The sequence below is a fragment of the Sapajus apella genome, unplaced genomic scaffold (assembly GCF_009761245.1).
Source record: "Sapajus apella isolate SASKATOON/1434 unplaced genomic scaffold, GSC_monkey_1.0 scaffold79, whole genome shotgun sequence".
In the NCBI taxonomy this organism is placed as follows: Eukaryota; Metazoa; Chordata; class Mammalia; order Primates; family Cebidae; genus Sapajus; species Sapajus apella.
Genome location: NW_022437019.1, coordinates 3,546,721 through 3,571,636, shown reverse-complemented (window position 1 = coordinate 3,571,636; position 24,916 = coordinate 3,546,721). Strand labels below are relative to the sequence as shown.

At 36.6% G+C, this 24,916-nt stretch overlaps 1 protein-coding gene across 1 annotated transcript in view; it reads left to right on the top strand.

Annotated features, from left to right (window-relative positions):
* Window positions 1-23,067: 23,067 nt before the first annotated feature.
* Window positions 23,068-24,916, top strand: part of TENM2 (teneurin transmembrane protein 2) — a 1,283,391-nt gene continuing 1,281,542 nt past the window's right edge. The window contains exon 1 of the mRNA XM_032252754.1: window positions 23,068-23,265. The gene's annotated coding sequence lies outside the window, so the exon portion shown is untranslated. The remainder of the gene's footprint in view (window positions 23,266-24,916) is intronic.

The following is a 24,916-nucleotide window of genomic DNA, read 5'->3' as shown; positions in this document are numbered from 1 at the left end:
ACAGTGATATTCTTTAAAAAAGCCACATGAAGATTTCAAACTATGGTTAACCAAAATAAAGGCACTCCCTTTGTAGAAGCTATTGAGTACAGAGAGCACTTTGTATAGGCAAAATAAATGTCCAGCCATAGCTGTAAATCAGAGCAAGGTAAAAGCCAAAATAAATTCTCTAGCTTGTGTTGAAAAAGCTTCAACCTTAGGGTCCTTTTCAGAATTTGGCAAGCTATGGACCAGGGGCCAAATCCAGCCACCTGCCTATTTTTGTAAAGTTTTATCATAATACTGTCATCCCCATTTATTTACACATTGCCTATTGACAATTTTAAGCTTTAACAGAAGACTCCAGTAGTTGCAACCAAGACCATATGGCCTGCAAAACCTAAAATATTTACTCTCTGGGTCTTTACAGAAAACATTTGCCAATCTCTCCTCTACTAAAGCTGACTTGTTGAGTCCCTGAGAGAAGTCGGACGACACTCATTTAGACAAGAGGGAGGCTACTAAATTTGAAAAGGAGATCTATTTAAATTTGTACTTATATGGGGAGTACCCAATTTCTGAGCCAGGTGTCATTCAAAATCCATTTGTAAGTCATTTATGCCTCACTCTGACATATTCATTAATTCATAATATGACTTTCTAATCTACAACATAGAACAAATTGGGGTCAGGCTCAGATGATAGACATTTAAAGCATGTTTCTCCCCATCTTTCATGAACTCCTGTGCATCTTAAAGTTACCTAGAGAAGATCAAGGTACACCCTATTCATAGCATTTTATCCTTATGAAGCCAGCAGAATCCATTGAGTGTAAGCAGTGAAACAGGCTCCGCTTGTTTCAAAGGTGTTGGATTAGGGTTAGGGTTAGGGTTACCCAGGTGAGCAGAGATTATAAAAATGGCTTCTTCACCATGGATAGCAAAAAGGAGACTTCTAATATCTGTATTTTCTGGTGTTCTATATTTTGTATGATATTCATGTAAAGTGGCATTCTTTGATGTTTTTGACTCTCTCAGATTCTCTGGAGCAAGCTGAAGCCTTCAGAGTTCTCTAACTTTTAGTGATGATGATGGCGTGGATGACGTGCAGTGGTTACTGAATATGTACTGTGTTTTCTCTATTGTTCTAAGTTTACATATGTGTTTAATCAATCCTCATCACAGCTCCATGAAGTGGTATTGTTATTATTCTTACTTTATAGACAGACACTAGATACAGATGGTAAGTCATTAGTGATAGCTTATACATCTAATAAGCATTATGATAAAGGAAAAACTAGGTCTCTATCAAAGGCTTAAAGATGAATTAATTTCTCTCAGTCTTGTGAGAGCTCAGTTTGAATGTGATATATATATATATAATTGGACATCTCTGTATATATATATCTCACATATATATCTGCACATTCTTAATTAGTGGGCCATATGGTTTTAATATGAATAAATATTGTTTTTTACATTGTTTGACTATTAATATTAGTGATTAGATTAGACAGTTTTAGTAAAATTAATGCTGTAAGTATTAAAGTTTTCTTCACACTTTCTCATAGTTTGGCTACTTAGTAATATAGATATCATTTTATCAACTTTAACAGAAAGTGTAAATTTTAAATATTTTAGTTTATGACCTAAATGAGACAAACTTTACATCATTATGAAATATTACACTGTTATTTTATATTATTGTAAGCAATTAGTAGGACTTCAGCTTAGTAATAATCACTGAGTAATTCAGAACAAGATTTCCTGTGATGACAGTGAGAAATAAACCTAATAAATGCCTTTCGAGCCATTGGAAAAGAAATACTACAAGGCTAGGACCTGTAAATAGGTGGAGACCCAGAGAAAGATCTCATTTTTAGACTATATTTCCCGTTGGGTATTTTCTAGTTACTGAGCAGATCATCTTAGAGACTAAAGATTAAAGAGTACTTTAAAGTAGCACATATGCCTAAGATACGGCAAATGAACTCTGGAGCCCACAAAAGGAAGGGGTGTGGGGCAGTTGTTGAACTTACTCCCTTGGGTTTGGGATTCTGAGGGACTAAATCCCTAGAATACTGAAAACTAGATAAATTCTTACAGTGACCTCTGACCAGTTTCAAACTAATTCAAACATGAAATAAGATTTGAGGGATTATGGATTAACCGTGCTTCTGAGCATCTTATGGAAGCAAATGCTGATTTTTCTCAAGAGAAGAATAACATCACCCTAGTCTTCGAGTTATTTCTATATTTTTAAAATTCAATGTTAAGTACTCATTTTTTAAAAACCACACTAAATTATAAGATAACATATATGAAAACCAGCACAAATAACATGCATCATGAATAAAAACCAATACAAACAACAGACAATAAAGACAGATTCACTTAAACTTTAGATAATTCAACTTATAGGGTATAGATTTTAAAATAAGCATGCTTGCTATGTTCAGGAAAATAAAATAGTAATAATTCTGGAAATAAGAAAAGAATAAAATACAGACTTCAGAACTGAAAAAATGCAATAACCAAAATTAGGTACTCTGGGTGATTTTGTCAGCAGATTGGACACAAATAAAGAGAGATCTAGTGATCTGGAAGATAGGTAAGAAGAAAATATTAGGAATACACCAAAGAGATATAAATATAAAAAAATCACAAGGAAATATAAAATACATATGGGATACAATAAGGAGATCCAATGTAGGCGCAATCTGAATCCCATTAATAAATGGAAACGGTAATTGGGAGAGAAGTAGTAATATCTAATGGCACAAAGACTGAGAACTTTCCAAACTGATGAAAGGTATTAAACCTTAGATTTAAAAATCTCTATGAACTACAAGTAGAATATACAAGAAGTAATCTGTACTTAGGCATATAATATTAAACTTTTGCAACCAAAGACAAAGAGAAAAAAATGTAATGCAGCCATGTAAAAAGACAGATTGTCTTTAAAAAGCAAACATAAGACTCACTGTTGACTTCTTAATATTGTGACATACCAGAAGATAAACTGTAAAGTATTAATAGAAAATAATTACCAAAATAGAGTTCTATACACAGAAAAAAGTGCTTTTCAAGATTGTTGAACTGAAATAGACATTTTCAGATGAATAGAAACTGAGAATTTGCTACCGGAAGGACCTCTTGAAGAGTGTTCCTCAGACCAAGTGAAAATGATCACTAATAGAAGATGAAAGATGTAGAATGAAATGACAGCAATACAATGATGAACACATGGGTAAATATAAGCGAATATTGACTATGGAATAACAATATTAATATTACTAAATGACACAAGGCTGTATGGTAAATATTAATATGTCATGCCTAATTGGATTTAAATAAACAACCGTACACATAAAATAAAGGAAGTCAGGGTGGGCACGGTGGCTCACACCTGTAATCCCAGCACTTCGAGAGGCCGAGGTGGGTGGATCACCTGAGATCAGGAGTTCGAGACCAGCCTGGGCAACACGGAGAAATCCTGTCTCTACTAAAATACAAAAGAAATTAGCTGGGCATGGTGGTGTGCATCTGTAGTACCAGCTATTTGGGAGGCTGAGGCAGGAGACTTGCTTGAACCCAGGAGGTGGAGGTTGCAGTGAGCTAGATTGTGCCATTGTACTCCAGCCTGGAGACAGAGCAAGACTCTATCTCCACCAAAAAAAAAAAAAAAAAAAAAAAAATAGTAAATGAAGTTAAAGAACAAGGCAACAAGAAATTAATATTACACTGATAAAGCAAGAATGAAAGCTATAATTTATTTCTGGCCATCTCTAAAAGAATTGCAAAGGACTTGTAATTCCTTAAATAATAGAGAGCAAATATAACAAAAATTTATCAATAAATTAAAAAAGGGGCACTAAAAAAGAGAAAAAAGAAAAAATGTTAGGACAAAACACACAGCATTATTTTATGTTTAAGCTCAAATATTAAATGTAAAAACTAGATGTTCAAAATAAAGAAAAAAATTATCAAGCTTGTTTATGTAATTTTTATAAAAATCTCATCTAAAATATTCCAGAGTAAGGTTTCCAAATAGTTAAAAGGTAAAACAACAAAAAAGGAAAATTATATACCTAGCAGATAGGATCCAAAAGACATTGCTTAGCTATATTAACATTAGTCTCAGTAAGTCTTAAGATTAGCAGAATTACTAGAGATAAAGAGGAACACTTTATAATGATAATTGGATGAATTCACCAGAAAGATATAACAATTCTAAATTTGAGTGCACTGAAAACTTAGCTTGAAGATATATAAAGAATAGACAAAACTATAAGCAGAAAAGAAAAAAATGTCTAATCACAGTGGGATATTTTTACACACTTCCCTCAGACATGGATAAAACTAAATTAATAAGAATATTAAAAATTTGAATAACATGATGAGTGATATATCTAGTATATCACTCCTTATAAAACTACAAAATGCATCTTAAATGCAGGCCAAACATTTGCAAATGGAGCATTTGCCAGGTCATCAAGCAAGTTTTAAGGAAGGATTGAAATTATTCAGAATGTGGATTTTGGCCATGAAGAAATTAGCTATCAAATACTAGGAAAAGATAACTAGAAAACATTCACATAGGATGACAATTAAGAAATACTCATAGATGATCTAGTTGATCAAAGAAGAAATCAACAGAGGGACATAAATATTTTGAATTAAGTAATAATGAAAATGCTATGTTAAAAAAAGTATGAGCTGCTACTGAAAAACATTCTTAGATGCTAATCTGTGCCAGTAAATACATTTGTTAAAAAGAAAGATGTGAAAATTAACTTTCCAAGACTTTAGAAAATAACCACAAATTGAATATAAAATAGAAAAATGAAAAATCAAATGAAATATAAAATGAGCATAGGCATTAACAATGCCAAGGCCTGGCTCAGTGGCTCATGTCTATAATCCCAGCACTTTGGGAGGCTGAGGCTGGTGGATCACCGGAGGTCAGGAGTTCAACACCAGCCTGGTGAACATGATGAAATCTTGTCTCTACTAAAAATACAAAAATTAGCTGAGCATGGTGGTGTACACCTGTGATCTCAGCTACTTGGGAGGCTGAGGCAGAAGAATAATTTGAACCTGGGAGGTGGAGGTTGTAGTGAGCAAAGATTGTGCCATTGCTTTCCAGTCTGGGCAACAAGAGTGAAACTCTGTCTCACACACACACACACAACAAGAAAGAAAGAAAAAAATGCCAAAAGCTGGACCTTTGAAAGAATTTTTAAAAGTAATAAACTTCTGTTGAGACTAGTCAAGAAAAAGACAAAAGGCAAAAATAACTAATGTCGAGAATGGAGAATGGGTCAATACCCCATCTCTACAGATATTAAACACATATTCAAAGGTATGACAACTTTATGCCAATAAATACAAACATTTAAATTAAATAAATCCACAAAATAATTACTAAAGAAAAATAGTAAATCTAAGCATACCTGTAACTATTAAAGAAATTCAATCACAAATTAAAACTTTCCCAAAAACAAAATACCAGGTTCAGAAAATTCTAGCTAAGATTTTAGGAAGAAATGATACCAATTTCATGTAAACTCTTTCAGACTCTAGAAAAATGAGTAATAATTTCCCCATTTATTATATGAGCCCAGCATAACCCTTGCATCAAAAACTTGAAAAGGTCATTATATGGAAAAGAAATTGATGGCCAATGCCATTCATGAACATAGTGAAAATATCCTAAGTGAATTATTAGCAAATTAGATTCAGCAATTTATAAAAGAATAATGCATTACGAACAGACATTCCGTGAATGCCAGGTTTGTTTAATATTTGAAAATCAGTAGGCATATTAACAGAGAAAAGATACTAAACATACTAACAGAAAAAAGAAAAAAATCATATAATCATTATAAGAGATATAGAAAGGTTTAAATAAAATAATATTATGTATTGATAAAAAGCCTAGCAAACTTGAAGATTTCCTTAATTTTATAAAAGCTATTTACAAAACAAATAAATGATCACAGTCAATATTATATTTGATACAATATATTACAAGCTTTTCCTCTGAGATGCAGTACAAGTAAGTCTAATAAGATGACTTATATTCAATACTATAGCAAATGTTGTAGCCAATATAATAAAGCAAGAAATAAAATGCAATAATTGAGAACAAAGAAGTAAAACTGTTGATTCACAGACAACATGACTGACTATATGAAAAGTTAAAAAAATCTGCATAAAATTGTTGTAATAAATAAGGTCAATATGTCAAATCAACTGTATTGCTTTAAATGAGCAATTGGACAATGAATTTCATAAAAGCACACTGTTCATGAAAGCATAGGAAAAATAAACCTCTTAAAACAACAAATCCCATAAAAGCTGTGCGTAACTCTACTAATGAAACTTAAAATTTCATTGAGAAGATAAAAAAGACCTAAATAAATTGAGAAGTTTTTATAATTTTTCTTAGTATAACTCACAAGTTAATGGCAAATGCATCTGGAAATACCAGGGGTCAAGAATAGCCATTGAAATCTAAAGCAAAAAACAGAATTGAAGGACTTACTGTACCCACTATCAAGATTTCATTAGGTTATAACAATTAAGACAGGACAATATTGTGTAAACATAGACAAATTGAGAAATGAATCAAAATAAAAATTTCATAAACAGACCCACCTATGTATTGATATATGCAACAAGTTGCACTCCTGGATGAGGGAAGCAGTTTTCTCAAGAAGTGTTAGTACCTCAATTGGATATCCATACAGAAAAAATACGAGCCTACTTTTTCTCATATACAGAAACAATTTCAGGTGAATTATAGCCTAAGTTATGAAAGGTAAAGAATCTTTTAGAACATCAAATGTGTCATGAGGAAGTTTCTGTAAAGAGATATGATAGAGATACAATAAGGAAAAACATAAGTATTTAGGCTGCATTTACATTAAAGAACACTGGTATATATGGATAGGATTAATATCTTAGATCCAAAATATACAAAGAGCTCCTACAAATTAATTAGGAAAAGGGCTATAGTACAGCAGAAAAGAAAATTGACAAGTATTTGAAGTCACTTCACAAAAGAAGATACTCAAATGCCTAATATAGACTTGTAAAACATCTCAGCCTCATTAGTTATTAGAGTTTTGCAAATTAAAACCGTAAGTGATAGCACCATACATCCAACAGAGTGTTTAAAAATAAAAACACTGAGGATACCAAATGCTAGCAAGGATATGGAGCAACTGGAGCTCTCATAGGCTGCTAGTAGGTGTGCATACTCTCCTGGGGAAAGTAAAGTTGGATACACACAGACCCAGAAATTTCACTGTTAGGTATTAGCTTGAACCATATAAAATTGCCAATATTTGCCATTACAAATGACAAGTTATATGGTCCAAACTAACATATCCATTTGAAATGCATACAGCTATATCAAAAGTATGTATAAAAATATCCATTGCATTATTATTTGCAATCACTCCAAACCAGAGGCAGCATAAATGATAATCAGCTATAGAGTGAATATATAAATTGCTGTATATTCAACCAATGTGATGCAATATAGTAATGGAAATAAGTGAACTACAGTTATGCACAATTAAATGAATATAAGGAGGGCAATTTATTATTTCATTAAAAAGAAATGAAAATAGGCAAAAATCATACTATTTAGAAAAGTCTAGGTGTGAACACTATAGGGAAAAGCAAGGAAATGATGATCGAAACAACTCTGGAAAGGGAGGGAAGAAGTATGATGAGGAAAGAGAGTACAAGGGGCCTTCCAAGGTGCTGGCAATGTTCCATTGCTTCACCAGGAAGATGGTTATATGGATGTCCATTTTGTAATAAATCATTGATCTGTTCATTTTTACTTTGAGCTCTATGGTTGAAAATTTTACAGTAATAAGAGGTTCAATAAGATAACATAGTGTAACAGTTAATGTGCATGCCAAATTATAAACAGTATGATTTCCCCAAATTTCTCATGATCAAAACGAAAGTCCACAAATTTGATTTGTTACATAGGGAACTCCCTTGAATATGTTATTTTTGAGCAGGATAGCCTATTCAACAGCAATTTTACTTATCCAGCAAATGTTCAGTGCCTAGTAAGTACAAGCACTCTTCAAGGTGCTGTTTCAGCCATGAGGATAATACAGAAATCTCTGCTTTCATAGATCTTATACTCTAGTGGGAGAGAGAAATAGTAAAGCAAAGTAGATAAGAAAATTACATAAATGTTAGAAAATTTAAGTGTTAAGGAGGAATATAAAGCAGAAGCAAGAGTTTTTTGTTTTGTTTTGTTGTTTTGTTTTTAGAAATTCTCAAGTGGGGTTACAATTTTAGATATAAGGAGCTCTGTGAAATGAAATGACAGTTCAGCAAATGAGGGATCCAGCCACATTGTTATTTGAGGAAAGAACATTCCAGCCCGAGAAATAGCGAGTGCAAAAAGTAATAGAAATCACACTCTCCAGAAATGATCTCAATCAAAGCAACTTCTGGATTCTAACAGAAATCAACTGGGATGAAACCAGAAAAATAAAGGAGACAAACTGATACAAAATTAGTAATGATTCTTGTGGTCTGACCTCACACTTGTAAGTGCTGGGCATCATTGTAAAAAAAGCCTTGAAAAGTTCCTTTCAACAGCATCAGACTAAGTGGTTGTTACATCTTGGAGACCATCTATATGAACATTCCAGATGAACAAGAAAACAAGCAAACAAACGATGTGTTCAAATGTTATATAAAAGAGCTCTTGTGGATCAAGATAAAATTTTCAGGGAGATCATCATACATGGATTTAAAAAGTTCTGTGTTGCCAAAAAATTAGAATGAAAGTGAAAATTATGTGCTCTCAAACATTGTTATCAGTCAAAAAGTGACTTTACTGCTGATGAAGATTGATGTTGAACATGCCTGTGAAGAATTTGAATGAAGTTATTTCAGGAAGTGTGAAAGTATTTAAAAATGCATAAATTAATCCTTAAAAATACCTAACCCTAGGTATATGTCCAAACAAAAACTGTATATGAATGTCTATATATAGCTGCATTATACATAGTAGCCAAAAGATGAAAAGAACCCAAATGTCCATCAGAGAAAGGATGATTAAAACATGGTAGCTCCATCCCATGGAATATTATTTGGTTACAAAAAGGAATGGGGGTGCCGATACATGTTACAAAATGGATGAGGTTGAAAACATCAGGCTAAGTGAAAGAAGGCAGGCACAAAAGACCATGTGGCATAATTCCATTCGTATGAAATACCTAGAAAAGGGAAATTTATAGAGACAGAACCTAGATTATTGGTTGCCTGGTATTGGAGGAGGTGATGGAGGAACAAGAAGGTGATCGCTGAAGGGTATAGGATTCCTTTTGAAAGTCTATGGGTAGAATACAGACCATTGAGCTGGCTGCTTCAAGTAGATGAATAGTATGGTACTTGAATTGTATCTAAATAAGTGTTAAAAATAGCTAATCTGGAATAGATATGTGTAACTAAATGAAAAAAATTAAATAGAAGTAGACATTTGATTTCAGCCATAAGTCCACCCCTGTACACGTCCGCATTCATCACAGGCATTTCTTCCTGAATCTTCTCTTTGGAAAAAGGGGGGCCCACTCCAAAGACTTCTGAAAATGTTCATCCACTTGGTTATATGTAGCAATAAAATAATGGGCCATGTGAATGTTGAAGAATTTTAATTAATTCTGCTTCCTACCTTGATCTTCCTCCCCAGTTTTGAGCTGGATCCCTAAGTATTTGTCACTGGATCCCCACTTTTCCCTGGCCAACTTTGAATGTTGGAAGACAGCGACAGGGATAGATTAAGGCCTATGGTTCTAATCAGGGAATGACTATGTTGCCAACAGCTATATATAACTCAAAATAAGAGCAAACCAAACCTAAACAAAAAACTTACAAGTAGGTGGAGATTAAAATAGCTTTCCAGCTTTTTGGATTGCAGAACTATAGATCAGCTCATCAGAACTGCCTCATCTCTCCTGCTTCTTTCTTTTTCCTTAGATGGCATACTCTGTCATGATAACGTTGCCCTAAGCAATATTTCACCAGCCTGTGGGGCAACCTAGCATGGAAAATGGGAAAAGGCAGATGCTGAGCACCAGGATTTATCTCACTTTGGCTCTGGGTAGAGAAATTAGTATGTATATAAATGCAAAAATATAACTATATTGTGATTTTAGCATTTACACAGAAGATGTTTCCTTTTTTTCTTTTAGAAATTAATTTGCTTCTGCTATAAATCCTCAATTTAATTCTCTTTGTCTCTGGCAGTGTAAAAGGTAATTTAAGTAGTCACAAAGGAGTAGGCCAAAGAGTTTGACTAGACATGGGCCAAAAGTGGCAGAAATTTATTAATGGCATAAACCTGGTTTTCCATAGATTTCTATAAAAATGAAAGAGGCTAACAGAAAAACACAATCAACATGCACAGGCCACTGTAAACCATGTCTTCCTGTGTTCTCATAATGATTGAATCATTAGTGGTGCCATATTGTATCGGTATTTTCCACACCGCCTTAGGCATGACAGTCAAAATGTGACTACTGCATCCATTGACAGTTTGACAGTTTCTACCTGAATCAAAATCTCAAGAAAAGCATACCAGTTTAGAAAGTAACTGCCATCACAAAATTAAATCAGAAATAATTTACAAATACATCAGCAGTTACTTTTTAAGTAATCACTCTACAACTGGCATTTTATAGGCCCTTTAAAAAGATTTTTATTTGCTTATTTATTGTTCTTTTTCTCTGATACAGTGTTTTAAGAGAACCTTCCTCACACAATTAAAATTAAATAGAAATTTTAGTGATGTGAAATGCTAGAATTTCAAACATTCGTTAAAAACAGGGAAATGCTACGATATATTATGTTGTAGATACCAAAAAAAAGACAAAAAATTAAAATATATGGAAGGATTTTATCTGCTTCATCCATATGTTTAATATCATGGCAATAATTCAGTCTTGATTTTATAATTCTGGAAACTTTTCAGTATTCTTTCTCCAGTAGCTAACCTGTATTTACTCAGAATATCAATCAGTTGCATTTTTGTAGTGCATAAAACACTCTCTAATTAAGCTTTATTTAATTTGTTTTAACTCAGAGTGCAAAGGAGATGGCACAATGTGAATTACTCATTACAGTAACCTCTCCTCAAACTTACAAATGGGTATGAAGTGATATTTGTGTGTGTTTTTGTACTATAACATCATTCACAGAAGCAGTTCCTCAGAAAGATAACAATAATGATACTTAGCATTTTTATAGCATTTTCTATCTTCACAACGCTTTATAAACCTTAACTAAATAATGGTACTTGCAAGAATGAGGTTAAGGCATCAGTGAATCAGCATGTAACGTCAGTCCTCCGAAACATCACCTTTCGCTGTCATGAGTGGGATAGATTGCCCCTCATGATGGATTAAAACCAGATACAATTGATCGGCTGATCTCAGCCTGCACTCCAAAGGAACCTCCATAGCCTTTGGATGTTTATACTGATTAACTCAAGCAGAGGCATCTTTATTTGTGGTCTCAGACCAGCCTTCCACTGACATAGCTAAGTGAAGACTTTTAAGTAGTTATTTGGACAATTCAGGCCCATTCTGAGACACACTCAGATAGTTGCCTGACCATACCGAGGCTTTTCAAAACTCAACTATATTGCCATTTGGGGCTGGAAAATTATTTGCAGTGGAGAGATATCCTGTGTAGGGTAGGTGTTTAGCAGCGTCCTTGGCTTCTACCCACTAGGTGCCAGTAGCACCCACCTCACCCTCACCCCTCAGGTGTGAAAACCAAAAATGCCTTCAAATATTGCCAAACATTCTCTGCAGAGCAAAACGTCCTTCAATTGAGAACCACTGCTCTATGCTTTGCTGATGGCTAGACATCCTAATTCTGTGTCTTAACAATGCATGTTTGTCTCCAGCAGTGACTTCTTCGGCAGTGAATTTCAGGTGTGTTATTCCAGTTTGACTTTCATGAACTGGAAAACCTCAAAGACTTCGTTTAGGAAACTTTCAAGTCAGTTTGGATGACATATTGCTCCACTGCCTCCCCCAGTACCCACAGTAAGGAATTCTTTCACACTGTGCACAAAACAGCAGTATAAACATACCCTGAAAATCAGTTTAGCATTACAGTTTATGAAAAACTTATTTCACAGGATTTTCAGATAAGTTGACAGTGGCTAGTTTGAAAGCTCAGCCTTACACATTTTGCTTCTCAGCTGGGCTTAGAAAATTGTTGCAAGTGTAGTTGTAAGGAAAATACTACCTCAAGGCCTGATCATAAAAGCTTCTATCAGACAGATGTCTGCAGTTATTTTTGGTTCTGCATTCAGTAAGTTTTATATGGACCTAATTCCCAGAAAAACTCCCCAGTCTGTTTACATGGATAGGATAAACTGGCTGTGTTTTCTTTGTATTCCTAGTGTGAGCTGGTAATTATCCATCTACTGCTGGGGTATTTCATGTACATGGTGGACATTTTAGACATCATGTGCATCCTTAATCTCCCTAGGATTCTCTAGGAACAAAATTATTTGATATGAAAACCTTTGATATTACAAGTTGTGTTTAACATTTCAAGCCTCATTTGCATCAGTTCAGTTCACTCATCTGCTAAGCACACAGGATGACGAATCACAGAGAGAGAAAAACCTATAGATGCACTCAGTAGCCTGAAGGTATATTATACCAAATAATAAAAGTGAACAGCTGAAGAAGTATCTAAAATTTATTAGCATAGGGTATAGTTAGTGAGGCAGTTGAACACTATCTCAGAATATTTTTCCAAATAAATAAGTAATTGAAAAGATGGGTAGATGGTGAAGATGAGTAAGAATTTCTTGATGTACAGATTACACATACTATGCATCTGGCACATTCTATTGTGAGCTGATTATCCAAGCATAAATATAGCAAATCCTCTATTGATCTAAATACTATAGCATCAAATCTTGGTCTTTTTTTATTTTTATTTTCTGCAAATCGCTAAAGGCTTTGACAATTTCCACGTGGGCTAGAACTAGGCAAGCAGTCAAACAGTTCCTGCACATCAAGGAGGTTCTTACTAATGGCTGTAGCGAAACACCTGCTAACCTGCTATTGTAAGCATTTATCCGGTATTTGCCTGAGGCAGAAATAAATGAATAAATAAACTTTCACCAGTCATAGTACATGAGTTAATGCATTATAGCATTATGTAAAGTAGCAAAGCGCATTCTTCTGGGGCTTTTTAAAAATCATTATTTGTGGCAGGTTAGAACATATCTGCTAGCTTCTCTGCTCCATTTTCCTCAGAGTTTCTGTCAGAGCCCTCACAACTACAGGGCTAGTTGGCCTTTGCTCTCTCAAGAATACCTTTGAGAAAACCGCCTTCCTAATCCTCAAAGAGTTTTAAAATGGCATTACAAAGGGGATGGATATATTAAACACCTCAGCTGTCAATGAGCGGAATCAATAACTGTAGGTACATAGCTTACATTATGTCTACTTACACAAGGCTTGCAATATTTGGAAAGGAGAGCTTTTCTTTTGACAACTTGGCACCAGCTGTTTCAAGAAATAACACAGCTGTATATCCCTAACACATCTGCCTCTCCTTCCATAATTTTAGAAGGGAAAAAAAAAGCATCAGGCGATGACCAGAGAGGTCAGACCACTTCCGGAAGCCTGATTTGCAACAGTATTTTCATTTGAAGGTTTAAAAAGTATTAAGGCTACCTTACTAATTAAAGTTAAAAACAAGAATCTAGAGTTGGTTTTTCAAAACTTTAAAACCAGAAGGGAACAATGCTTCAGTAAGTAGAGTATATAAAATACATCACCGGGACAACAATATCATTAAACAGAATTCTTTTTTTTTTTTTTTCTTTTTTCTGAGACGGAGTTTCGCTCTTGTTACCCAGGCTGGAGTGCAATGGCACGATCTCAGCTCATCGCAACCTCCGCTTCCTGGGTTCAGGCAATTCTCCTGCCCTCCTGCCTCAGCCTCCTGAGTAGCTGGGATTACAGGCACGTGCCACCATGCCCAGCTGATTTTTTGTATTTTTAGTAGAGACAGGGTTTCACCATGTTGACCAGGATGGTCTTGATCTCTTGACCTTGTGATCCACCCGCCTCGGCCTCCCAAAGTGCTGGGATTACAGGCGTGAGCCACCGCGCCCGGCCCCAAAATTCTTATAATAAATAACATCACCCAACATCATGTAAAAAAGAAATGCATTGTGTTTCAAAAGATCATGTCCATAGACTTGTCTTGAAATATACTTTGAAGGCTAGATTTATTTTTATGCTTTCTATAAAATTTGCTGCAATTTTTAAAAACCCCTTTTCCTCTAATTCATAAATCCTGTCAGGAAGATTGTGTGTGTCAGAACCTCATATGAAGCTATGCTGCCAGCAATGCATGCTACCTAAAATAAAGAGATGAGAGAGTTTAACCCACGTCACTTTTTGCATCTCATTTAACCATCTGCATTTTACTGGAGATTGGAGAAATGTTTCTAGTTTAACTTCTTCAGTTGTTGTCGCCTAATTTTCTTTTTTCTATTTCTTCTTTGTTTTTTGAGACAAAGTCTCACTCTTCCGCCAGGCTGGAGTGCAGTGGTGGGATCTCAGCTCACTACAACCTCTGCCTCCCAGGTTCAAGCAATTATCCTGCCTCAGCCTCCTGAGTAGCTGGGACTACAGGAACGCACTATCATGCCCAGCTAATTTTTGTATTTTTAGTAGAGACAGGGTTTCACCATGTTGGCCAGGATGGTCTCGATCTTTTGACCTTGTGATCCACCCACTCCGGCCTCCCAAAATACTGGGATTACAGGCGTGAGCCACCGTGCCCGGCCGTTATTGCCTAATTTTCTTATCTGGCAACAAGATTACAATGGTAGAAGTTAAAAATGAACAACATCCTTGGCATGATACAAATTTGCACAAAATCAGCTATCTGTTATATTTCCTTGAAAGACAACTGACTAAATCATTTATGTTCCATGTATTAAATTTTGGATATATCTGTAAAAAATTAAGAGAACAATTCCATTTTCAATAGCATCAAAAAAATAAAATAATTAGAAAAAACTGTGTCAATTGGAGTATAAGATGTGCACTACAAAATCATGTTGGCAGAGGTTAACAAAGAACTAAATTAATGGAAAGACACCCAATGGTATGGATCAGAAGAATGAATATTGTTAAGATGGCAATATTCCTCAAATTAATCTACAGATTCAACATAATCCCTTTCAAAATCCCAGCTGGCTATTTTTGGCAGAAATTCACAACTGGATCCAAAAATTCCTTTGGAAATGCAAGGGACCCAGAATATCCAAAATAGTTTTGTAAAAAAAAAAAATTGAGAGGTTTATACTTCCTGATTTCAAAATTTATACTATAAAGCTTGAAATACTCAAAATAATATAGAACTGGCATGAGGATTGACCTGTCGTTCAATAGAATAGAAGATTCCAGGAATAAACTCGTATATTTATGGCCAAGTGATTTTCTACACAGGTGGCAAGACAGTCGAACAGGGTAAAGAAAGGCCTTTTTGACTAATGGTGTGAGGACAGCTGGAGGTCCACATGCAAAAGAATGAAGTTGAACCCGTACCTCATACTATACACAAAAGTTAACTCAAAGTTAATTGTAGGCTAAACGTCAGTGCTGAAACTATAAAAATCCGAAAAGAGAATAGAGTAAACCCTTGTGAGACTGGGCTAGGAAATGCTTTCTTATATATAATGAATAACAACAAATGATTAAATTAGACCTCATCAAAACTTTTAAAAAAAGTTGTGCTTTAAATGACACCATCAAGAAAGTTAAAAAAAAAAACAAAAAACTCCACCAAATGGGAGAAATATTTGAAAATCATTAATCTGATGACTTATATTCAGAATATATTTAAAAACTCTAGAAATTCAATAATAAAAAGAAAAATAATCCACTTAAAGAATGGATAAGAGATCATGATAGAAATCCAATGGTAGGAGTTAAAATGAACAACCAAAGAATATGTACAAACAACCAAGAAACACATTAAAAGATGCCACATTATTAATTAGGGAAATGAAAATCGAAGCTACAGTGAGGTCTTGCCTCACTCATGAGACGGACATACTAAAAAATTTAGACAAGGACAAATGTTGATAAGGATGTGGAGAAATCAGAACCTTCATATATCAGTGGTGGAAATCTGAAATAGAGCAACCACTTTAAAAAATAGCTTGCCAGTTCCTCAAAGAGTTAAACCTATAGTTACCATGTGACCCAGCAACTCCTCTCTTAGGTCTATATCCAAGATAAATGACAACACATCTACACAAAAACTTTCACAGAAATGTTCATAGCAACATTATTCACAGCAGGCAAGAAGTGTAAACAGCCCAAAGGGTCATCAGCTGATGAATGGGTTAATAAAACATTGTATAACCGTTCCATGGAATATTATTCGGCAATAAAAAGAAATGAAGTACTAACGCATGCTACAACATTGAGGGATCTTGGAAACATTATGCTAAATGAAAAACCAAAAGCCAGTAACACACACACAAAAAACAGGTATTGTAAGTTTCCATTTAGATGTATCACAATACATAATAATAAAGAATAACTAGGCACACTTTGGTTTTGCTTTGGTTGATAACAAATCTTAGCGTTTTTCAATGCCAATAACATAAAACGGATAATATATAATAGTGCTATCAAAAGGAAAATCATTCTCACTCAGGTGCAGAACACTTTTCCTGAAGTTCTTATTTATTTATTTATTTTTTACTGAAGGGGAGAAGGTTACGGTTTGGGTCAAAACACTGATATTATTGCATGTTGTGTGTGAAAAGTTTGTGTTAAGGTAAGCAAGCTGCTAATTTCATTCATTTACTTAAACAAAACTATGTAGTGTTGAACCCCTATGTTGTGTTCAGTGCTACTTGAAGCCAAAGATATTTTTTGCTTTTTTTTTTTTTGAGACAAGAGTCTCACTCTGTTGCCCAGGCTGGAGGGCAGCAGGGGGATCTCAGTTCACTGTGACCTCTGCCTCCAGGGTTCAAGTGACTCTCCTGCCTCAGCCTCCTGATTAGCTAGGACTACAGGCACATGGCACCACACTGGGCTAAGTTTTTGTATTTTTAGTAGAGATGGGATTTCACTGTGTTAGCCAGGATGGTTTCGATCTCCTGACTTTGTGATCTGCCTGCCTCGGCCTCCCAAAGTGCTGGTATTACAAGGATGAGCCACTGCGCCCGGCCAAGGCCCAAGATCTTTAAAGGTGAACAAACTTAGGTTAAAAAGAAAAAGGATGCTTAACAAATGATGATAACTTCTATGAAGAAAATAAAGGAGAGTAATGGGATAATGAGCATAGAGGGGAGGACGGAATGAGGGACAAGATCTGCGACATCTAAGGAAAGAACTCCAGTAAAGTGTAAAAGGGAAAAGTAAGTTGATAAGGAGAAATCAGCTTGAAGTTGTCAGGAGCAGGAAGAGCCTGCAGGGCCTTGTGGTGATCCATGCAGCATGGGAGGAGGTCAAACGATTAAGCAAGGCTGGACCGTTTGAGAACTAGTAAGACCACCAAGGAGTCTGGATCTTATTCAAACTACAATAGGAAGTCATTGGAGGGCTGTAAGTGAGACACTGCCATGATCAGATAGAATATTTAAGAGTATATTGACTGTGTAGGAAGAAAGTGGGGCCAAGGGGGCCTTGTAGCAGCTCTTCAGGCAAAGGTCAATGGTACTGTGGGCTAGGATGGCAGCCACAGAGTTAGTGAAAAGTGCTTAAATACAAGTGACTTAAGACATTTCTTTTTCTGCTTGATTTTATTCTTGGGAGATGTAAGACTATTGAACATTTTGTTTAGAGTTTAAAAGTGAATTTCTGACTGATTATCTGGCCTTGCCAAAATGAAAGGCACACAATGGCATCTGACTATTTTTCTGGGCAGCTCCAGCCACCTCTACCTCAATACTTCGGGTGTAATCAATAAACATAACAGAGGCTATTCATTCTACCAGGATGGATTCCAACAAAAGGCCTCTGTTCACACTGGTAATAGGCAGACTTCACCTGTTCCATCACATTATGTATTATGTCTTGCAGTCTTCAGTCACCTACCTGCTTTACTGTTCAGTGGTAATGAAATGCTCTGTTGACATAAGGATCATTATAAAGCTGAGCTGTTTACACTTGTGGTGGCCAAGACAATGTCCCTCTGATGGAGGGCAAAGCTCTGCTCATTCCCAAACGACAGATATTCACACGTTTTGGGGATTATGAAATTCAGCAAGTTTTGTGGCTTGAGTTGGGTTGTAAAGGTGTCCTACAGAAAATAATATGTTCGGTGTAATCTTTTAAATTTATGTTAATAGGTTTAGTACATCTCCGTGGGCACATGCTACTGAGAATAACTTTAAAGCATTTGTTGAGACTTGGTCATTATGATCTTTTGTCAGACTTCTTCCATTGTGAGGAGAACATCTATCTTTTCTCAGATTGGAATTCACTGGGCTAATGGCCATACAGATACCTACAAGCACTTGTAAATAGTTAACATTCATTAACGGGAATTTTTCAGTGGATGGCTGACTGCTCTGGGTTTATTTTAGAGCAATTAAATATGATTTATTCTCCATCATTTATTGACTTATTCATCCAGCAAATGATTATTGACTGCTTACTGCCATGTTGTACAATGTGAGACATACAAAGAAGGCTAATTAATAATAATAATGGCTAGCATTTATTGAGTAGACACTGTAAGCCAGTACTTGCTTAGCATTTCATATGCCTTATCTCACTTATTTATTAAAAATACCTGATAATGCAACTGCCATTATTATTTCCAATGTATAGAGTTGAAAACTAAGACATAGAGAGCTTAAAGTGTAAGCCCAAGGACACCAAGATAGTGCATGGCAAGGCAGTATGTACAGATCTGGGAATTGAACACAGGGACTCTCACCCAACAGGCCTTGAATAAGTGCTAAGATAATCCACCTGCCAAGAGATGGCAAACATCCTAGCCTCAAATGTGTGCAGGCTAGTAGGAGAAGCAAGACATTTATGAAGACAATGATAGTTTACAGTAAGTTCAAGTTCAACACAGATAAGAACAAAAAGCTATAGGTATTGAACACAAATCACTTGCATCCAAAAGCGCTGGCTCTCAGACTTGGCTCCAGGTTGAAATCAACTGAGGAGTTAAAAACAATACAGATGCCTTGGGTCTCCTCCCTAGAGTTTCTGACTTAATGGACCTGGCGTGCGCTTGTGCAGCTGGATTTTTGAAAGTTCCCTAGGTAATTCTAATGTGCAGCCAATTTGAAAACCACTGAACTAGAGGTACTAGGGGAAACTGTTAAGAAGGAGAGAGATTCAGAGTGGATATTTCAAGAATAAGTCACAATTTCAAAAGTCAAAAATGTCAGGGGGTGAGAATGGAGATGGATGGGCAGGTTGAGATTTGGAATAGATCCCTTATGCTCAAATTGTAATCCTGGGACCAGCAGCATTGACATTCCATGGAATTGGTTAGAAATGTGTGCTCCCAGGCTCTCTGTCCCAGACCCCCTGAATCAAAATCTGCATTCTCAAGTGGTTTGCATTTGTGTTATGGCCTGAGACGCACTGGCATAGGGGAAATTATCAAGATAAGAAATGGCACAGCATATTTGGTGATGGACAAAGGTGGAATATAGAGCATAGCACGTAGTTAGGTGGGTGCCATACAGTGGAACTCATGTCATCAGGTGCCTTGATCACTGTAATAAGCAGTTAGGATTTTGTTCTGTGGAAAGTTGGAAGCCTAAAAGCTCCTGAGTAAAAGTGATGTATGTATACAGAGATGGCTTAATGTGATCATCTGATGACCATTTGTAGACCAGATTAGGGAAAAGAGAGACCAGATGTATGGAGGTGCTTACAGAGGCCTCCACATGAATTCTCAGTTCACAAATATAGAGAGTGAAACTCTCAGACCTGGGTGCAATTCAGGAAGCAAGTTCTTATCTTAAAAACACATTGTTTTGCTTTCAAGGATTCTTATCTCCTCTAGCAGCCTGACATTGGAGTTACCTTATGTATCTGAATAGAGATACAAGCTGCATCTTACTTTGAGTGGCAGTCAGTGTATGTAGAGCAGCTTTGATACTTTATCCATAGTATATTTTTCCTCTCAATACTGGAAGACTGTATAGAGGAGCACAAAGCGAGTTGCAATAAAGAAAGACATTTGTGTTTGTCTAGCAGCAATATAACTATCATACCATCAATTTTCAATGTGATCTTGGTCTAGGGTGTGGTGTTTGATACAATATTCAGGTTGAAAAGGATTACTATTAATTCTTGGGAAATAATATTCTTATATATTATATCAACAACATATTCTTAATCCTGAAACTACATAAAATATAATTTTTATTTGACAGTCCTTTCACGTCAACAGCAACAACAGTGCCTAAGGACTATTGTTATAATATCAGCAAACATTTTATGCTTAAAAATGTGCGAATTTATGGAGATGTCTCGTTGGCCAAGTGCTGGGCACATGCATTGACATTATATTCTTTTAACCCAAGAGAAAACTTTTAATAATGCAGTGTCTAAGGCATTGTTTTACATAGAGTAGGTTTATTTGTTATGGGAACAAATGCACAGACTCTATTGTAAATAGACTTTTAAAATATCAAATTTATAAAATTTACATAAAATAAACTGCATCCATTTAAAGCATATGAATAAAATTTTAAAATTGAAAATAACTGGAGAAGGTGCATAATCCAATACATTAAAAGTATCCATGAAGTTATCCGCTAATCAATGTAAGAATCTGTTAGCAAAATGATCATAAAATGGTAACTCTTAGTGTAGTCACTGTGGGGTTTTTTTTTTTTTTTTGAGGTGAAGTTTTGCTCTTATTGACCGGGCTGGAAAGCAATGGTGCAATCTCAGCTCACTGTAACCTCCGCTTCTCTGTTTCAAGTGATTCTCCTGCCTCAGCCTCCCAAGCAGCTGGGATTACAGATGCGCACCATCATGCCCTGCTAATTTTGTATTTTTAGTAGAGATGGAGTTTCACCATGTTGCCCAGGCTAGCCTTGAACTCCTGGCCTCAGGTAATCCGCCCACCTCGGCCTCCCAAAGTGCTGGGATTGCAGGCATGAGCCACCGCACCCTGCCTAGTCACTATTTTTTTTTTTTTTTTTTTTTAAGATCCCGCTTTGTCGCCAGGCTGGAGTGCAGTGGTGCGATCTTGGCTCACTGCAACCCGCCTCCGGTTTCAAGTGATTCTCCTGCCTAATCCTCCCGATTAGCTGGGCCCGCAGGTGCGTGCCATGACGCCCACCTAAGTTTTTGTATTTTTAGTAGAGACAGGGTTTCACCATGTTGGCCAGGATGGTCTCCATCTCTTGACCTTGTGATCCGCCTGCCTCAGCCTCCCAAAGTGCTGGGATTACAGATGAGAGCCACCCGCCTGGCTCCTAGTCACTATTTTTAAAGTCAAACTCGCAGGCAGAAATTTCAGAAAATTTACCCCTATCCTAAAACTCGATACTGCAATTTATACATGTTGCCACCAGATGGTGGTCAGTGCGTTAGTCATGATCACATGATCTCAGTCATTGTAACATAAAATAGGTGAGATGAACTGATTGATATTCAAACTCTGAATACCCGTCTTATTTTCATTTGGGAAAAAAAATAATAATGGGTTGCCTATTGTAGACAGCCATTTACCATACAAATAAGAATAAGGCAAGACCCCTAGCCCACAAATAATTCAGTATTTTAGCAGTATGTTAGCACAATAAGTTTCATATCAAAGTAATATAGTAAAATAATTTCAAATATAAAAAAGATGAAGTATCTATAAGATAAATCACAGAAGACAGAATTCTGATTTCTTCCAGGAGGAATCTGGAAAGATTTCAGAATAATGTTATTCTATTAACATTAGCTTTGAAAAAAGAAACAATTTACCAAATGTGGAGAAGAGAGGAAGATCATTGCAAAAGAAAGAAGCAAACCATGCTGTACACAGAGCATGATGCATTTACAAAACAGTCATGAATCTGTGTAATCAAAACGTGGGGTTCATAATTGAAAAGCGGGGTTAGACAGTACTTGATGGTAGGTTTAAAATAGATGATCAAGGTTATGACATGCCTTTTAAAGCTAATCTTAAAGGCAAGAGGGAGCCATAGAAGGTAGTTAAGAAAGAGATGACATGATAAAATCTGTAGGATAAGGCAATTTAAAGAAAGAAACACTTGGATACAATTTTTGTCTTAAGGAGAAACATGGCTCATAAGAAGATCCTCGATAAGGAAATATTCCCAACAAGAATATTCCAGTAGTCTCTTACTTTCTCAGCTTTTCTCCTCCAGCTAGGCAATCAAATCAACTTGTATTTCATTCTTTTACTGTCTGTGTTAACATTCGGGGAGTGGAATGACACATAATTCCTTGCTAGAACCACTGTCTTGCTTCATCTTCGCTACCTTGTCTCCAGTTGAAATGTCAAGTGAGATGTATTACTGGCTTTAGTTCCCTTCTCTGTTTTCCTCCCCATGACCATGGCTGTGCTCTGGGCTGTTAGAGCTGTCTGTAAAGGTTTGGAACCTATTTGGAATGCGGCTGGGGGTAGGAGTGGGATAATTACCTATCCTAATCTAAATCCCTAAATGGCTACTTTGTGTATTGCTCGCCTTTACCTCGCAGGTTTGATCTTTATCATGGACTAGAAGTGAGGGCAACGTGCCTTAAAGCTGGTCTGTTTTAGGAATAAGTGGTCTGCTCATATGGGGTGCCAAATGCTGCCTAACTCCCTTGCCCTGGAATAAGGGCTACTTCTCTGCTCTCCATAGAAACTGCTTTTTGGAGCTGGCACTACTTTCCACTTGGCTTGCCGGAAGACCAAAGACTCACAGTTTGGTCACTGATAATACTAATCCTCTCTGACAATTATTTGGCAACCTTTCCTATTGGAGTATCTTTGAAGTGCTCCTGGTTGGGGATAGGAGGGTGGGGTGGAATCTTGGCTGGCAGGAAAGGACACAGGCCTTTTACTTTTAATCTCAGAACCAAAAATACTCTGCGCTCTGATTTTTCCAACTTCATTTCACTATGAAGGGCATTCTGCGCCTCCAAGTCGGTGTGACATAATCACAGGGCACTCTCAACTGCTTCTGGAAGCCCTGCCGCAGAGGTCGTCTCTTTTACCCGAGACAGAAGGTCGGGGAGATGCAGTGAGTACAGCGTTCTTATTATAACTCACCTCCTCACAGGTTTCTGGGCAGAGCTCTAACCTGCCCTAACCTGTTACTTCTCTGAGGATGCTTGTTGATGGCTGTGAACTGTTCAAAGGCTTTGGGGAAGAAAAAGGAAAGAAAAATAGGAAGTCAAATTCCAACCCACTCGATATCTTCCTGTCTGAGCGAGCTCAGGGTCTCCTGTGCCTCTCAGAATGTGTAGTGGGTGAAGAGAACACAGCCTCGAAGGTTCTGGAGGCCTCTGGAAAACACATACAAGTGACAGCCACATTGCATCCTTTTTGCTGCTCCTTGGCAGTCCTGTACACTGTCTGAAAGATCTGTCTCAATACTGCTGTCCTTCCTCTATTCCTTTATTCCCCTTCACCCGCCCCACTCAGCACGAAGAGCTTATTTTAAACCCCGTCTTTCCTCCAGGAGACGGTTGCCTCTGCATCACCTCCAAAGCCACTGCTAACACTCAGATACTGTCCTAAATCCTTTCTATGGGTTAGCTTAGGAATCTTATCTCAGATGAGAAAAACTGGAGCTGAAAAATGTCATGTAACCTGCTTGGGATCACCTAGCTAAAGTGGATGGAGAGGGCGGGATTTGTTCTGCTACTTTCCTCCATTGATTCTAGAGCTTTAGCGTCTTCACATCTCATATCTGAAAAGAGCTTTGTTAATTACTTCCCCTTAAATGAGAAACCTGGAGCCAAGAAGGCCTGTACCTTTTGTACTCCTGTCTTACTTTTCGCTTTTGTCGTTGTGCCTAACGCTTGGTCTCAGTGTTCTGAGAGTCTTATTAGCTCACCCATTTCAGAGATGACACATCTTGTTCATCACACTGATATTTTAATGTCTGGGATGGGGAGAGGCACACCTGAACCAAACAGTGGGTTTCAGTGGCATGACTTTGCTTAGTCCACCATTTTTCACACTCTGGAGCCTGTTGCTTGGGAATTTGTTGGCATGTTCTTCAAGAGGCCAGGCCATGTGAGATAGAGAGAGAGAGAGAGAGAGAGAGAGAGAGAGAGAGAGAGAGAGAAAGAGAGGAAAGGAAGTGGTGGAAAACAGACTGTTGGAATTATTATTATTTTTTAAATGAAGCACCTACTATATTCTGGGCATTGTAGTTATTTTCCATGTATTTTCACAATTAAATAATTGTCACAGAGAGGAAAGTTTTTTTTTTTTTTTTTGTCCCTGTTTTGTAAATAGGAGTGATTGAGATTCAGAGATGTTAAGTAATGAGGACCAAGGTCACACAGCGAGTAAGGGGCTGAGGTGCTATGACGCTGTCATCTGAAGCCCTTGCTCTTTTCACTCTATCAAGAAGCTTAAAAAAACAAAAACAAACAAAAAAAAACTATACAGTTGCTTTTAACCAAAGGGAAATCAGAGGGTCATGACTCTGGACTTCATTATTCCTGTGGTGCCATGGCATTTGATGATAATGAGGATTTTAGGGGCCCGGGTCTGTGGGCAGAATGTTGGATTAGACTGTATTGAATATAGTTCTTCACTTTGGAAATGAAGCCACATCACCTTTGCCACGTGAATTAGTTTCACCAGTAGGACATGTTGGCCTCATTTATTTTCTATTTATTAATCTATTAGTGTTCATCAGATACTGCAGGGGTAGG